The 17,001-nt window shown below is 42.1% G+C and overlaps 1 protein-coding gene and 1 long non-coding RNA gene across 25 annotated transcripts in view; one reads left to right on the top strand and one right to left on the bottom strand.

Annotated features, from left to right (window-relative positions):
- The window catches only part of FARS2 (phenylalanyl-tRNA synthetase 2, mitochondrial), a 393,182-nt gene that overhangs the window by 229,486 nt on the left and 146,695 nt on the right, over positions 1 to 17,001 (bottom strand). The gene's annotated exons all lie outside the window — the stretch shown is intronic.
- LOC128323866 (uncharacterized) overlaps positions 15,111 to 17,001 on the top strand; it is a 33,754-nt gene continuing 31,863 nt past the window's right edge. Inside the window, exon 1 of the long non-coding RNA XR_008306494.1 lies at positions 15,111 to 15,344. This is a non-coding gene — a long non-coding RNA (uncharacterized LOC128323866). The remainder of the gene's footprint in view (positions 15,345 to 17,001) is intronic.

Raw genomic sequence — 17,001 nt, 5'->3', positions numbered from 1 at the left:
TGTAAAAAAAAACCCCCAACATCCCCTCCATTTCCTGCTTTATATGAGAAGGAGACAGATATGTGAGAAGAAATGGAGTGGTTCAATAGCTACAGTGCCGATTTGGCAGCAGGAAATCCAGATTAAAATCTCCACTCAGCTACAAAACTCACTGAGTGGCTTTGGAAAACTCAGCATCTCTCAGTCTAAAATGCCCCACAGGATTGTTATGGTACAAATTATGTTTTGACCTCCTCGCAGTAAGGGTAGAATTACAAATGTAATAAATAAACTTATGCAAAAGTAGTGTGATAGAATATAGATATATAAACTGTCAATTTCCTTGACAGCCAATTCTATCCTGGTTCTCTAAAAGATCAGTTGATTAGTACCTTAGATCTTAAAGATGGTATCAAACTACTATTATTATTTATACACATTTCAACAAAAAGTTCTCAAAGTGTTTTACAGATCAAGAAGAATGAACGTTATGAACAATGAAAACTGGTTAGATACCATGGCTTGGGACTGGAACAGTGTGTTGTTCACAGAATGAGGCTCTCACCCCTCCTCCATCCTGCAGCCCCCAGCACTTCCCCCCCCCAAATCCTCCTGATAACTGGAGGAGCCCCCCCCCCGTCCCCACCCAGGAGTAATGTGGAATATGGCATGGGGACTCCCAAGGAAGGGGGAAGTTGGCAGAAATCTCACCCCTTCTTGTGTGAGTGTGAGTACCATTTCATTGTCGCAAATGCTAGCTGAGAATCAACCCTCTGCACAAATAATTTTCTATTAAAAAAATTCATACTAACAATCATATAAATTCCCAATATAAGATATATTCAGTCAATCTATAGGTTTCAACACCAGGATAATAGGAATGTGGAAGTGGGGGGGGCAGTTACAGTGGAGATTTAGCAGAAGTATGTCTGATCCTCACCTGCAAGTTTCCTCTTTCCCAGTCCCCACACCTCCCAGAAAAGTTAAATTTCAGGTTTTAGAGTATTAAAAAAAAATTAAGCTGTTGAATGGAGAGTATTGTCAAAGGATAATTCATAAGTGAGAATTGAATATCATCCTCCTGCCTCCTGATTCCCCACTGCAAGTGGTGCCTATCGCTCACATTAGCACTGCAAGGGAAGGGAAACACAAGGTTCAGGACCCCTATGATTCCCTTTTAGTCTCTAGATCCATCCTAAATCAAACATCAGTTATGGTATGCCTGAAGCTACCATACTGTTGCAAGGTGTGTGGGCACATGCAAAATTAATAGAAGTCCAACATACAAATTCAAATATCATATTTTGAATCTTGTTCTCTGTCCCAGAGCAATACCAAAAAAGCAAGGCTTACAAAAACAAGGCTTACCTTTTCAAAGTAAGTGAAACCCAATTCATCAGTTAGCTTATTCTTTGGCTAAAACTACTGTAGCTCAGCTCCTAAGATGGTACTGTAATTACATGTGGTATCAACATGTTCTTCTCTCACTATACTGGTATGCCAAGCACAATATCCTACTCATTTCTCTGCTGACTGACATAGCTCTAGGATCCTTATGCACCACTATCCAAACAAAATCAGTACAATCTATGCCTTTTAGCATAGGTCAAGCAGTACATACATTTATGCTCTATGCAAATGGCACTGTAATGGCAAATCTGCATCAACACAAATTAAAAGAGTGCCCTAGGAAGTCACCTCTTTCTTGTCAATTGGGAATCCAGGGATAAAGAACGCTTTTGCACTGTAGAACTTATACCTCAGTAACAGTAGGAATGACTGGCCTAATGGCATACACTGGAATATCATTAGAATTAACGGAGTCAAGTCAAATCTCTATGGCTGTTTTCTACAGAGGCAAGGAAACAGACACAGTATGGCTGCCCTCAGAAGAAAATGACAAATAATACTATAAGTGGTAGTAGCAGATCTTTTAAATACTACTTGAAACTTGGACCACATACATAAAAGTTGACACTCCAAAACACTGGTGTGATGGAGAGAGCTACTTAGGCTGTCACAGATTTTGAAGACCAGAAAGTTCAAGTGGTGCATCTTCTGGGATTCTTGAGGTCAAGAGAAATATGCATATCCATCTTCCGAGTGAATTATTATCTATTCCATTACTAAGCATGTTTCAGACTAAATTCTCCTTTTACAAGGGTGAGAATTGCAGACTAAATTTTCCTTTTGGAAGCCAGAACAGAGTTTGCACCGCTTTGAAAGTTGGGTGAGGAAAACACAACTCTTCTAGTCTTAACAAAACAAATACAGGACGCCCTCTTTATTTGTGGGGGTTCCAGTTTTGCCTGAAACCACAAGAATGGAAACAGCTAATAATGAGACCATACCCCTATGGGAATTCAGGGGTTAGGTTCCTTAAGCTTTAAAAAAAGGTCAAAAGAAGAAGAAATTAGCGGAATGAAGCACAATACTTTGCTCTCCAGCAACCCCGCTCCCAAATTTTTGCAAAAAAAATACTTGCTGAAAAAATGGCTGTGCACAGCAAAATGTCTGGAAATACACCAGAAGTAATTTCCAGTCACTCAGGAACCACCCAGGAATATGCAATTTTCACCTATTTTTCTACCCATAGAAAAAGGAACTGGGTCTCTAAGACCCAACAGCAGATACATGAAACCACGATTTGCAGATAGTAAGGACCTCCTGTACACACACTGGGCAGAAGTTAATCATTATTTCTAGTGTTTCTTGATTGTTCAAATAGACAGAAAGCTAAGTATTTTGAAATTATATTGATATTCATGCACCTCTATGGAAGAAGACAAATAGATTCGAAGGGATTCTTGGGTTTGGTGGAAGAGAATCACCCTCCCAGTCATCCACTAAAAGTTATACTTTGGCTTTTTATACTGATCACAATTGAGTTAAATACTAGATTAGTGCACAATTCCCTTACTACTATCCATAATCCTTAGCAGAAAATATTAAAGTTTGGTTTATGAAATATTTTCTTCAGAAATCATGTTGAGAAAAATGCTAATCTACTGGTAACAAGCCATTCTTGCCATAATTTTTTTCTCCTATATTAATTGTTCCTGAGTTCAAGGACTGTTTGAGTTTCACATGGCTGCCACTGAAAAACCATGTGTACTGCATTATTAGTTACTATGCCTGACATGTAGACTCCTTGTATTTCAAATGTTTACTTATAAGGAGTGATGATAATTAAAAGACTTTTCCAGACACCCAAAATCATAACCTTGAACAATGTCATGAAGACGAAAACTGCAACAGCTCAATCAAATTCAGCAATTAACCGTCAGCCAATACCCTAAGAAGTTCTTTCAAATAAAACGATTCCCCCTCAGATCAGTTATGTAAGACATACATAAGCAAAGTTCATCACAATGCCTTTCAGCTTCTAGTTATGGCAGGTACAGGGGGATGGGACAGTTTGCTTACATGTAACAGGTGACCTTTAGTTGATCCAGGATCATTCACAACATGGGTAATGCGCCTGGGCAGTAGCCCCACAGAAGGATTTCTTAATTCCTCTAGGCACTCTGAAGCTCCACCCTTCATGGATATCTTGAAAAGAAAAGGACAATCCCCCTCTTGAACCCTATAAAAATTCTCAAGATGCTTGGAGGTTGAGATTGAGGATAAGGGTGCATCCCAGGCAGATTTGGAGGAATTGGCAAGAACTGGTAACATAGATAATGGCTGAGGTTGCGTAGCAGAGTTAGTTGACATGAAGTCAAAAACCAGATCCTTGACTTCTGGGGCTGGGGATTTTATTCTGAGCCCCAGATTCTTGCCATTTTGACAACCAAAACACAGTATGACCTGGTTTCCTCTGCAGGGGAACTAGAAGGCTGATTTGGGACAGTTTCATCTGGTGAGGGGGTCAGATGGATTCTCCATTTGAACAGAGTTGTCTTCTGAATCAGAACGTGAGCTGTGCCCTTTGTCTATCTTTTTCAGGTATCGTGGGTCAATTCTGATCCCTTGAAGGAGGAAGGATCTGGACATCCTGAGAATTTGAGTGAGTTTGAGATCCCCTATATTGGTCCTTTGTGGTTTTTCTAAAGGGGGTTGAGGAATGGGGAGGTGGATAGTACCTTCTCCTGAGCATGACCCTGTGGAGCAGAGTTAGCTTTGACTTTTTTCAACATCTACCTTCTAAATTCATCATCGTCATATGGTAACAACGGAGATGACATGAGATAAGGATCTCTAAATTTCCCAAACCTGTGATTATAACCAAGATCCAGGGTTCCCAGGGAGCTCCAGTATTCCTAAAGGAGGAAGAGCCAAGAGTAGAAAAGTGATATTCTCCTTCCAAGGGTAAGTAGGTAGGATGGAGAGGAGAATGGTGTTACTCTAGCAGGTGATGCTGATCAAGTTTTTGGAATTGGTACTAGACTGGTGCCAAGGTCCTCATCAACTTCCATACCATGTAGGGAAAATCCTTTGGAGGTGAGCCTGATGGTGTGTTTATCATAGAACCCAGAATAGATTATATATCCTGTAACGGGAAGATCTCTGGACATTGAAGATATAGAGGGAAAGTTGATGCTGAGATTAGGAATAAAAGTAGCACTATTTGCTGCCGTGGTATGTGGCTTAGGCAAAGGAGAGGACAATTGAAATTGCATTGTAGAGGTACTGATAACATTAGATATTGTCAGTATTGAGCTCACCAATGTTGAAGGCTGAGAAGCAGAGGGAATGAGTTGTCATCAATATTGGTGTTGGCGTCAATGTCAGTATCAGTGTTGGTATCGGTGTCGACGCTGGGGTAGACATGACGTCCAAAACCTCTGGGGAAGAGGAGGCATTAGACGAGATGTACTGAACCACAGCAGGAGCAGGCCTACAATCCCAAACCTCCAAAGAACCTTCCATGGATAAGGTGTCCAGCATCAGTGGTTGTATTGAGGTCGAGGGGAAAATATGAATATACATGAATATGACAAATATTTATATACCACTCTTCAACATAAGTTTCCAAAGCAATTTACATAGATATGAAAAAATAAAATGTCTCCCTGTCCCCAAAGGGCTCACAATCTAAAAAAGAAACAAGATAGACACCAGCAACAGCCACTGGAGAGATGCTGTGCTGGGGATAGATAGGGCGAGTTGTTCTCCCCCTATTCAATAAAGAGAATCACCACTTTTTAAAGGTGCCTCTTTGCTCAGTTAGCAGGGGAAGAGTTTGATGTTTGTACCCTGCAACCATCAACAATTGGCGGTGGGTTGATGTCAAGCGATTTGAGATCTCTGATGTTGGGATCGTCGACTTCAGGACCAATGTCAAGGATGAGGTCTTTTTATATTTAGAAGCTGAGTGTGATGAGGGGTCTTCCTCACAATGTTTCTTATGGTGCTTGTGATGCCCAAGCTTGGAGATATTAACTCCTTAGAGCGCTCCGAGCTGAGGTATTGGGTATGGGAGGCTCTCTCGGGTGAACCTATTGACATCAAGTGTTGATGGTCAGGCAAGATCAAAGCCATTGACAGTAATGGGGAACACAGCATCTACGTCAGAGTGTGTGGCGCTTTTTCGTATAAAGCAGCCCTAAGAAGCAATTCTCTACTTTTTCTGGTCTATTCAGAAAAAGAGAAGCAGATCATATATGTCTGGATGATATGATCTTCTCCCAAACAGAGCAACTCTGGTTGCACTTATCTGATGACAGTAGACCTCCTTGCAAGATGAACACTTTTAAAAAGTTTTATAAGCATCTGTGAGTCCAAATGATAGGAAAGAAAGTAGTCCAGAGCAGTCCAAGTCCAAGCCTTAGAATTTAAATCAACTTTTTATTTTATTTTATTTTATTGAATTTCCATAGGAAACGAGATGAAAAATGAGGAGCTAACCTTAACAAGGCACATGCTGAGGCAGTTGAAAAAGGAAATGAGCTACAGATGCTCTGTTGCCCAAGATACAGAGTGCGCTCTGAGTGCAAAGGGCAGAGATTCAGAGTTTCTAGAGGAGCGATGAAATCCTTCTGAGGGGCTACTGCATAGTCATTACCCATGTTGTGAAGGATCCTGGACCACCATAAAGATAAATATTTCATTTATTTATCCACAGCTTATGCCTTCAACTCAGACTGGGATCCCAGGACAGCTTATCAGTCTGATTGGTGGCTTACCACTCAATATCATAAAACAATAATCTAACCACCATGATAATTGAAAAGTTGTATACAAATATTATAAAATAAAGCAATCCAACAGCACAAAAACCTAAACACCAGGAATACAAGCATCATCATAAAATGTGCATTCAAAAAAAGGTTGTTCTAACCTGTCATCTGAACACTCATTGGTTTATTACAGTACCACCAATGAAGTGGATGGCTGAATCTTCCAGGGCAGTGAATCAAAACCACAATTTGGAGTGCTCTCAAGTAAAGCCTTCTGTTGGGGCCCCCAATGACACCTAGCCCTACTGGGCAGCAAGAGCATCAGTTTTTTTAGTGCTGCTGCCTGCAGTAGCATCATTTTAGAATTTCCTGGCCCCTGACATATTTCAGCAGGCTGAAAAAGAAGCTCCTGCTGCTTAATAAGCTCCTTACATCATTGGGCCTTCATAAGCTTATGTGGTGGTAGTGGCAGCAGTAGCTTTTTCTTCCCTAGCACTATCACCTGTGGTGGCACCATTTTAGAATTCCCAGATCCCTTCACCTGTTCTATGCAAGAGGGCTGGGGCAAGCTGGGAATTCTAAATTGGAATCAGCACTGAAGAAGGAGGTGCTGCTGTTGCCAGCCAGTAAACCTATCAGGGTCCACAGCGGGGAAACTTACCAGTCAGCAGCACATCACCTCTTGTGGCTGCAAGAGCAGCATTATTAGGTGATGGCAGAGCAACTCATAAGCGAATCACTATATTTTCATTGCCTCTGGCTCTCCCCATCAACAAACGGGGCTTCCTTCACAGGCCCCTGTGTTGTCTTGTCAGCTGTTGAAAGTCTGGGCACTGGACAGGAAGGCCTTAGGGGTTAACTGTGAGCCTTTTAATGGGCACAGGATCCTGGAGAGTGCCCCAGTCAGCTGAGCCCTGACACTGGGCCTGCAGTGAATTCCATGATCTGGACACTGGTGACAAGAAAGCCTAAACTATGGCCTCTACCTCACAGGACCAAGATATGTAAAACAGAATCTCTCTTTTGATAATTGGTCAATGTGGGCTTTACTCATAGGTTCAGCCTACTACAAGGGAAAGAGAGTGTGGTGATCAGTCTGAAACTAAAGACCCCTTTCACACTCCTCATGTCCCAAGTGAGAGCAGAAGCAGATCAGGGCCAAAAGAAAGTTTTACTATCCAGCTCAAATGCTCTTTAAAACCATGCTTATTTTCCCCCAGATTGAAACAAGTACATTTTCCCCACCCACTCTGCAGTTTAAATATTCTTAATTTCACCACTTTTGTTTGATCCTATATATTGAACATGAAAGTGTGAAATACAGAGTTTTAATTCATACTCCTGTCAGCTCATCCCCCACCACACACACACACACACACACACACACACACACACACACACACACACTCCATTCTTCAAAGAAGGGCAGAGAGAAAAAGATGCCACTCACTCAAAACTGGAAAAGGATGGAGAAGATAATCTGTAATTATAATGTATATTTTTCAATGCTGTGCCCCCACCCCCTGGCGCTGAAATAAATAATTGTCTAGATTTAAAAGTTCACTTTGAAAAGTTACACATATTGAAGAAATTATGTTCTGCTTGTGAGTGAAAATAATTTTCCTTCATGAATCCAGTTTGATAATTTACAGAGCCATGTGCCATGATAAAAATATGAGAAAGCATAACACAGACTAATACTTCTCCTCTCCCTTGTAACGTGCTCCTCTTTCAAGAATGCAACTGCAATCAGAAAGAGCAATCAGGAAAAAGTGGAGCTAAAATTAAAGAAAACAAGTACCTCATTTCTCATTGTTAAAGCTGCTTGCCCTTCAAAATGTTTAGGCATGACTAGTTCTTGACACCGCTTGAAGGGCTCTTATTGCCAGATCCTTCAGTGGCTAATTGGGCATGCCATGCCTGGAGTCTGCAATGGACTTAAGTAATATGCCTTTGAACTGACCGCACTGAGTGGCACAGTCAAAAGTGATCCTTGGTTGAAACAAGTTGAAATTAAACAAATGAAATACCATTGGAATGTTGGATATGAAAACAGTTGCCAGATCACTTCGGTGCAGCTATCTATATAGAGTTCTGCATCTACCTAAGTATAAAATTTAAAGTTGCATACAAGAGATATCAGAAAGAGACCGACTATCTAGTTCAACATAGGAACATAGAAAGCTGCCTGATACTGAGTCAGACCACTGGTCCACCTAGTGCAGTATTGTCTACAGAGACTGGCAGCAGCTTCTCCAAGTTGCAGGCAAGATACTCTCTTAGCCCTATCTTGGAGATGCCAGGTAGGGAACTTGGAACCTTTCTGCACGCAAGTGCTCTTTCCAGAGTGGCCCCATCCCCTAAGGGAAATATCTTACAGTGCTCACACATATAGTCTCCCATTCAATCACAAACCAATGTGGACCCTGCTTAGCAAAGGGGACAATTCATGCTTTCTACCACAAGACCAGCTCTCCTCCCACAGACCAACTTTCCTCCCATGCACCAACATATCCATCGAACAGACCGGAACAATCAGTTTACAAAACCTAGACCACCTAAGAAGCAGAAAGAAAGTGCACGCGAGAACAGTGCTTGCATAGCAAATAGCTTGGGATTTAGATAAGTGATTCACTGCATGCTTCAGAGAAAGGGGCATTTCTAATAGGCCACTGGCAATCCGGGGATAAATTTCCTCCATGTCCCATAATATGGCAGTGTATCTGATCCTGAGAAAGTGCAGTCTCCCGTACCAAGTGATATTGAGTGTAACTTCACATAACCCAGCATTCTGCTCATGAATATGGCAAATCCTTCAGAATTCCCAAACAAAGAAAAAACAAAATAAAATAATATGCAGAGGGGGGAAAATCTTCCTGGCATGGCAAATGATCAACATAGATTTCTGAAACATTTCATTGAAACAGCAGGTGATCTGTTTGTTTCGACGCAACAAACCTCAGAACGTTTTGAGTGTTTTTATCATTTTATTTATTTATTTTATTTATTTTTACATTTATATACCGCCTTTCATTAAAAGACAACCCCAAGGCGGTTTACAAAAGTTAAAACATACAATAAAAAGGCAATAAAAAATCAAGCTAAAAAATATAAAAACAGGCATAAAAACAATACAACAGGTAAAAACACACAGAAGCCGCAGTAAAAACGATTATGTAAAAGCCTGGGTAAAAAGCCAAGTCTTTACAAGCTTTCCAAAAGCTGTGATGGAGTCCAAGGAACGAATGGCCACTGGGAGAGCATTCCAGAGTCTAGGAGCAGCAACAGAGAAGGCCCTGTCCCGAGTGCACGACAGCCGGGCCTCTCTCATTGTCGGCACCCGGAGCAGGGCCCCCTCAGATGTCCTCGTCAAGCGGGCAGCAAGCCTTGGGAGCAGGCGGTCCCTCAAATACCCCGGGCCCAACCGTTAAGGGCTTTAAAGGTCAAAACCAGCACCGTGAATTGGACCCGGAAACAAACCGGCAGCCAGTGCAACTCTTTCAAAATGGGGGTGATGTGTTCCCAACGGGCAGCTCCAGATAAAACCCTCGCTGCCGCGTTTTGCACTAGCTGCAGTTTCCGGATATTCTTCAAGGGCAGCCCCACGTAGAGTGCCTTACAGTAATCCAGCCGCGACGTGACTAAGGCATGGGTAACCGTGGCCAGATCTGCCTTCTCAAGAAAGGGACGCAGCTGGCGCACTAGCCGAAGCCATGCAAAGGCACCCCTGGCCACTGCTTCCACCTGAGCTTCCAAAAGCAGAGCCGGGTCCAGTAGTACCCCCAAGCTGCGTACTTGCTCCTTCAAGGGGAGTGCAACCCCATCCAGAACCGGTAAAATCTCCTCATCCCGATTGGCTCTCCTACTGACCAACAGCACCTCCATCTTATCTGGATTCAATTTCAGTTTGTTAGCCCACATCCACCCCATCACGGCCTCCAGCCCCCGATTCAGCACATCCACCGCCTCCCTAGGATCAGATGACAAGGAGAGATAGAGCTGAGTGTCATCCACATATTGCTGACAACTCAGTCCAAATCCCCGGATGACCTCTCCCAGCAGCTTCATGTAGATGTTAAACAGCATGGGGAACAAGACCAATCCCTGCGGGACCCCACAGGCCCACAGCCACGGGGCCGAGCAGTAGTCCCCCAGCACCACCTTCTGGACCCTCCCCCCAAGAAAGGACCGGAACCACTGCAACGCAGTGCCTCCAATTCCCATACTTGGGAGACAACCCAGAAGGATACCATGGTCGATGGTATCGAACGCCGCTGAGAGGTCCAGCAGAACCAACAGGGACACACTCCCCGTCTAGTTCCCGGCGTAGGTCATCATAGGGAACACAGGGGAAAATCAAAATACCTCTTTGTCCCCCATGGGTAGCTCCTAGGGACACCAAAGCGGGTCGGGCGGTAGGGCATGATGGGTGCTATCTACCCACCCAACCCACAAAAGAAATGGGCAAGCAGGCATTTTAAAAGAAAATGTTAACCTTTCCCCCAAATCTCCATAGGACCCTACATTTTTAACAGCCTATAATAGGATAGACCTTAAGTGACGCAGCGGGGAAATGCTTGACTAACAAGCAGAAGGTTGCCAGTTTGTATCCCCACTGGTATGTTTCCCAGACTATGGGAAGCACCTACTGTATATCGAGCAGTGATATAGGAAGATGCTGAAAGGCATCATCTCATACTGCATGGAAGGAGGCAATGATAACCCCTCCTGTATTCTATCAAAGAAAACCACAGGGCTCTGTGGGCGCCAGGAGTCAAAATCGACTTGACAGCACACTTTACCTTTTACCTTATAATAGGATAGGATCCCTACATTTTGAAACTCCCTCCTTTTGCCCCCCTCCCCCCAGCCTATGGAGCGCAGTTGCCCCATTGGGTAACAATGGGAAGTGGGGAGGGAGAGGGGAGCCCAAAGGGACTGAGAGAGCCCTTATAGTGTGCCTCTCTTAATCCTATGGGGATTTGGGGGAAAGGTTAAAAAACTGTTTAAAATTATCCACTTGCCCCTTCCTTTTGTGTATTGGGTGGTTTGTAGCACCCATTCTGCCCTACCACCTAACCCATTTTGGTGTCCCTAGGAGCTATCCATGGGAAACAATGGGGTATTTTGAGTTTCCCTATTGTTCCTTATGGCTGAAATACTCAAAATGTTTTGAGGTTTATTGCATCAACTGGGTTGACCGCTGGGTTGACTGCTGTTTTGACGAAACATTTCGGCTGTCTGCGTTTTGTCTTGAGCTTGAAACAAAATGCAAAATCTGTTTCATGCACATCCCTACTATAAAGGCTCACAGCATGATAAACTGCATCACATGTGATAATTTTTGTACATGGATATCATTTCAGTGTAAGAAAAGCAACCACACTATGGCATTAACCATATGTTGCTTTAATCCTGATTAAAATCTCAGCCATAAAGTAAACCTATGCTTACACATGCAATGCTAATTCATGCCCAGAAAGGGTGTGAATAGGATATTAGGAATGCCATATGAATAAGGATGATACCAGGAAAGAGTTTGGAGACACAAGAAAAATGCTTAAGCCATGGTTCATTCAGCACAAATGGTAATTATAAAGCAAGGTTTAGAAACCCACTTCAAAGCTGGTTTTACACCCTGCAGCCAACTATGGCTTAGATACTGAGACATAATGCTTTGCCATGGCTTAGGAAAACAAACCAAGCTTTTGTCTTTTTGAGTTTTGTATTGTGCTTCATTTTTATGAAATCACCTATGATCTCTTATGAGATCACAATGTCTGTGGGTATGTCTGTTTCTCCACCCCACAACCTCTAATAACATTTTCATTTACAGTGGAACACAAACCTAATTCACAGCACATGGGAGGGGCTCTTGGGGGACCCCACAGAGGTGGTTTGTTTTTGCCAGTCTTGTTTTAAAAGGTACCTGTTAAAGTGGTGCCTCTCTTCTATTTTAGCAGGGGGAGAGCATTTGTCCCTTGTTCAACCTAACATAATGTCCAATGGCTGTTGCTGCTGTCTCTTTTTCATTTTTTTGCAATGTAAATTCTCTTTGGACAGGGAACCATCTTATTATTATTTCATTACTACATAACCCATTATATATATATATATATATATATATATATATATATATATATTCTCGATAAATATATAAATCTCTCAATGCGAGGGGCAGCAGATTGGACAAAAATATTTGCTGTGGGTTATTCAACTGTGATACCTCAGGGAATTCAAGATGTGCTACATCTGGTGTCTGCTCCGGTTTTATGAGATAATTGCTCCCTGGTCCACCTAAAAACATGGCGTAACGGAGGGATTTGCTTTCTAAATTTAAAAAAACATGGAATGGGCAGGAATTGAATCAGTCATGCTTCAGTAGTGAAGAAGGCATGGGTTGCAAAGTGGGGAGGATATAAATAAGGAAGCAACAGCAATGGTGCAATAAGAGCAGGATTAATCTAAGTGTGATTAATTCAGTGTCAGATTAAAATGGATATTGCCAGCTGTATCAGATCCATTCTGTTGCATTATTTCTGCCTGTCACTTCTTTGCCTCTCCCCCTCTCAGAAATGGCCCTCTGTGGTGGATAAACCTTCAGGAGAGTTAATTGTCACATACATGGGTTTAATCACATTGTCCGCAGTGTTTGGGGGCCTTGCCTTCAGCGATCCATGACTAATTGTTGTGGTAATTTTTCAATCATTAACAGGCGCGCATATGCTGCCGACAAATCCCATGGCACTCAGTAAAGCCCCACTGGCAAGTAGAGCTCACGCCTTCATAAAGGCCACCAACCCCTCCCCTCCAAGACCATTATACTTCCATTAATATATTATAAGCACATGCCTATTTCTTTCGGGTGAAAGATCTGTCTCCCCTATAGCGACAGCTCAGTTTATTTTTTGCTTATTTCAGAGGCAATCTGAGGTGGACATTTGGGGGTGGGCTGGAGTGTGAAGAGAAGGAAATTAAAACTCCATCTGGGACAACCTAGCTGAGGGTCTGTTCTGTATTCAGCTGGTTCCTCATTTATTTGCTATGGAGCTCCTGTGTTTCAGCAAGTGCCCTTTCTTTGAGCTTCAGCTGTATTAGCGATCTCCATGGCAACTGCTGGTGCTCATCTGCTGCACCATACTGCAGCTTCCCTCAGCTCAATTCTCCAGCCTCCCCAGTGTCAGTCGGGGCATGCTATATGCACTGGTGGGACAAGACCTTGCCTCAGGGAATCCTTTCGCTGACTGGAGCCCCACACTAATCACCTCATAATGCCAATGAATAGGATCACATTTAAAAACAAAAACCAAAAACCCTACCTTTTAAAAAAGATTTTCCCTTTATATTTTTAAATAAGATGTATACAGTTTTCTCTGAGAATGGAAATGAAAAGGAGAGTGAAATGCAGCAATGAGAACTCCTGCAACAATAGAACAGCTTATTAAAAGTTGGTCTTGCTGCAGAATGAGTCAAGGCAATTATAGATAAATGTGCTGCTGCTGGTTCCCACTTAACAGACTGCTCCTTTTACCTCAGCTGCCAGCACAATTGCCTGGGGAGCTGAGAGACCTGGGTTCCAGTCACCCCTACAACTCTTCTTTGTAAATTTATTTATTCACTGGCATGTCCCTCAACCAGTGATACATGAGGTATGTGGCACCCTCTACTGGTTCATATATATATATATATATATATATATATTTATATATATATATATATATATATATATATATATATATATATATATATATACACACACACACACACACACACACTCACCAGGGGAAAATACATTGTTTGTTTAGTTGTCCATTATTTGCCTTCTGAATCTATTGCTGTGAGTTTGTATTTGTTCATATTCTTTATCAAAGGAATGAACAGACTTCTGTCAGTTTTGATATGCTTAACTTATAGACAGGAATGAAGAGAAGAAAGATGCACTCTTCAGCATTATCATTCTGAAAAGAGGATTCTAAACCACAGAAGAAACGTTGTTCCTTGGTTAATTTCCAGGTGTAACAGGACTGCTATTACTTCAATGTTAAAATAGGTTAATGTTCTGACATGAAAAAAGCATAGGCTATGAAAGAAGGCTGCCTTCTAAAACCAACCTCACATTTCTGGTAGGAAACTGGCAGGTGGTGTATGAACCACCTCAACAAGCAATTAGCAGCTAGCTGCTGGATTTTGACTTACTGAGGTGCACACACATAGGTTTGTGCTTCTTTGCTGTAGTTAGAAACAGAGGGGTGGAAATAAGGATTAACCTCAATTTGTTTCTAGCTAGTTTCTTCGCAAGCAGTGTAGCTAGACCAGAGGCTCTAAACATTTGGGTGCAAAGCAACTGCAGTAGTGATAAAGTTACTGTAGGCACTGCAGTCACAGTTGGTACAAGAAGTTGTTGGATAAGATGACGATTACATGCAGCAAAAGAGCCAACAGCAGCTTAGTTACGTACAGATACAGTTAGGCAAAAATGTAATGAACCATTCAGAGCATTGCCTGATGCAGAATCCTAAACCTCCTTGTGCTTATATGGGAGAAGAATAAAATGTTTATCATAAATTAGGAGAGTGTCTGCCCAAACCTGAACAGTGCACAACAATGATTTCCGAACTGTGTTCTGGGCAATTGTGGGGTACTTTGAAAAGTATCCGAGACCCCCAATAAGTTGTTCAGTAATAGCAGATCTTTCATACCATTACGAATTTTGCCCTGCAACATACAGCCACAGGGGAATGCTGTATTCTAGTGTCCTGGATTTTGACTGATGGTTCAGGATGCACATGAGGATTGCACTCTGACCTAAGGTTGGTCAATCAATGAGATATGACCATATGCCAAGGAAGACAGTCCTCTTATACTTTTAATAGTTTGTTTATTTATTAGATTTTTATACTGCCTCACCTAGATGGCTTACCTAGATATTTGTGGTTCACAAATATAAAAACAGATAAAAAACAAATAAACAACTTATTAAAACAAAATTAAAACCAGTATAAAATCATTTCAATACTTACTAAAGGCTGGGCTAAAAAGATATGTTTACAGGGCTCTTTTAAAGGCTGCTAAAACTTGTAAGCCTCTAAAATCCACAGGGAGTGCATTCCAGAGCCCTGGAGCAGCTACAGAGAAAATCTGATCCCGAGTTGCCACCAGGCAAGCTGACAGCAACCAGAGACAGACCACTCCTGATGACCTTAAAGTGCAGAGGGGATCATACTGAAGAAGGTGCTCTCCCAGGTAACAAAGTCCTAAACTGTTTGTAGAAATGGCTTAAGCTGTGTAGAAAATGGGATTTTGGCACCTGTAGCTTTTCTCTGCAGGACAAGCTATTAAAATTCCTTTTTTCTATGCAACTATTAAAAATACAGAGGCTTTTCCTCTGTTGTACCTAACTACTCTAGGAAGAAGAAAAAAGAATATAGTCATGTACAGTTAAGAAAAGTTAACAGAGAGCCGCATCTTGCAAGCTGCAGTTAAAACTAAGTCTGAAAAGATTAAAGACTACTGTTCTAGGGTGTCCTCTCCAATGAAGGAGAACAATGATGAGGCCAATATTCCTGTGACCAGAGTTCCATGTGAATTGATGTTCCACACTAGACTTGAGTGCATGGCTCTGCCTTCATAAGCTGAGGAGTCCTTTCAGGACCTGCCAGCCTAAGTAAAAGTCCCCGAGAGCTGCTGGAGCCAGCATTTGGAAGACTGGACAAGATCCCTTTAAACAACAGAACCTTCCCACAGGGAAGGGTCAGGGCCAATCTACTTTATCTGGACAAAAGCTATGAAAATCAGCAGTTAGCTCCAAAAAACCTGCTGGAGCAACATCCATCTCATGCCTGTTGTACCCAACTCTCTTGATCACTTGCATGGAGCTATCTGAGGTCCTGACCCCCTTTTCACTTGGAGTTGTCTGAGGTCTGTGCCCCTCCCAGATCCCTGCCTCAGCAGAGGCCCTAGCTCAGCCTGGAGCAGGATACCAGCCACAACAGCTCACACCCACTGACAGGTGTAACCTGATAATCAAACATCCCAGCTATATTCCTATTACAGCAGCTTTCATTTGTGGAGTTCATGCATAGGACTTATTCATGAACAATATTTATAATGGGGGTAAAGATAGCTACATTCTAAGGTTGCTGCAGGTTTACTAGGTGAAATGGCTGTAACAAGAAAGATACTACAGACGGAGTGTTCTTATCACATGGGTGCAGTACTCATCAAACAGTTCACTGTTCACTAATGTGTATTATGAAAATATGAGGAGCAACATCTTGTGTGCACTTCTACTTCCGTAGTTTCAGTTTTAGGTATAAATTCCTAGCAGCCAAGACAAATTCATTAGAAGGCAGCAAAAATCTTCCTTGAGGGGGCGGGGGGGGAGGAGTTAGTAGGCAAATATAGTTATTGGATCACAGGTACAGTTCATTGATTTGTAACCAAGCATTGTTTCTTACTTTTTTAATATGTCAAGTACTTTAATATGTCAATAAGTATGTCAAGCACTTTCATATGTCAAGCACTTACCTTTTTAATATGTCAAGCACTTTCATATGTCAATCAGCATGAAATGTGCATGTAAATTCACAAATAGGTTTTGACTGCATATATGTACAATAGGCAATTCACCATGGCATCCCAACATGTGTACATACAGCAAAGATTCTGCAAGCAAGATTGTCAGATATGGCAATCCACATGTGGGTTTCATGCTAATTCCTACTTGGAAGGGCCTTCTATGCAGAATTTGTAACACATTGAAGTCATCATACATCAGCAATGCTTTAAGCAAGAATTTATTCTCAAGGATGCTTTACACATTCATTGACAGTTCAAAACAGAATCAGCAAATAAAGTCTGCACTACCATGAGTCATAGGAAGGATTCCCTCTCCATCTAC

The sequence above is a fragment of the Hemicordylus capensis genome, chromosome 4 (assembly GCF_027244095.1).
Source record: "Hemicordylus capensis ecotype Gifberg chromosome 4, rHemCap1.1.pri, whole genome shotgun sequence".
Classification (NCBI taxonomy): domain Eukaryota; kingdom Metazoa; phylum Chordata; class Lepidosauria; order Squamata; family Cordylidae; genus Hemicordylus; species Hemicordylus capensis.
The sequence above is the reverse complement of the archived record's forward strand: the minus strand, read 5'-3'. Positions and strand labels throughout refer to the sequence as shown.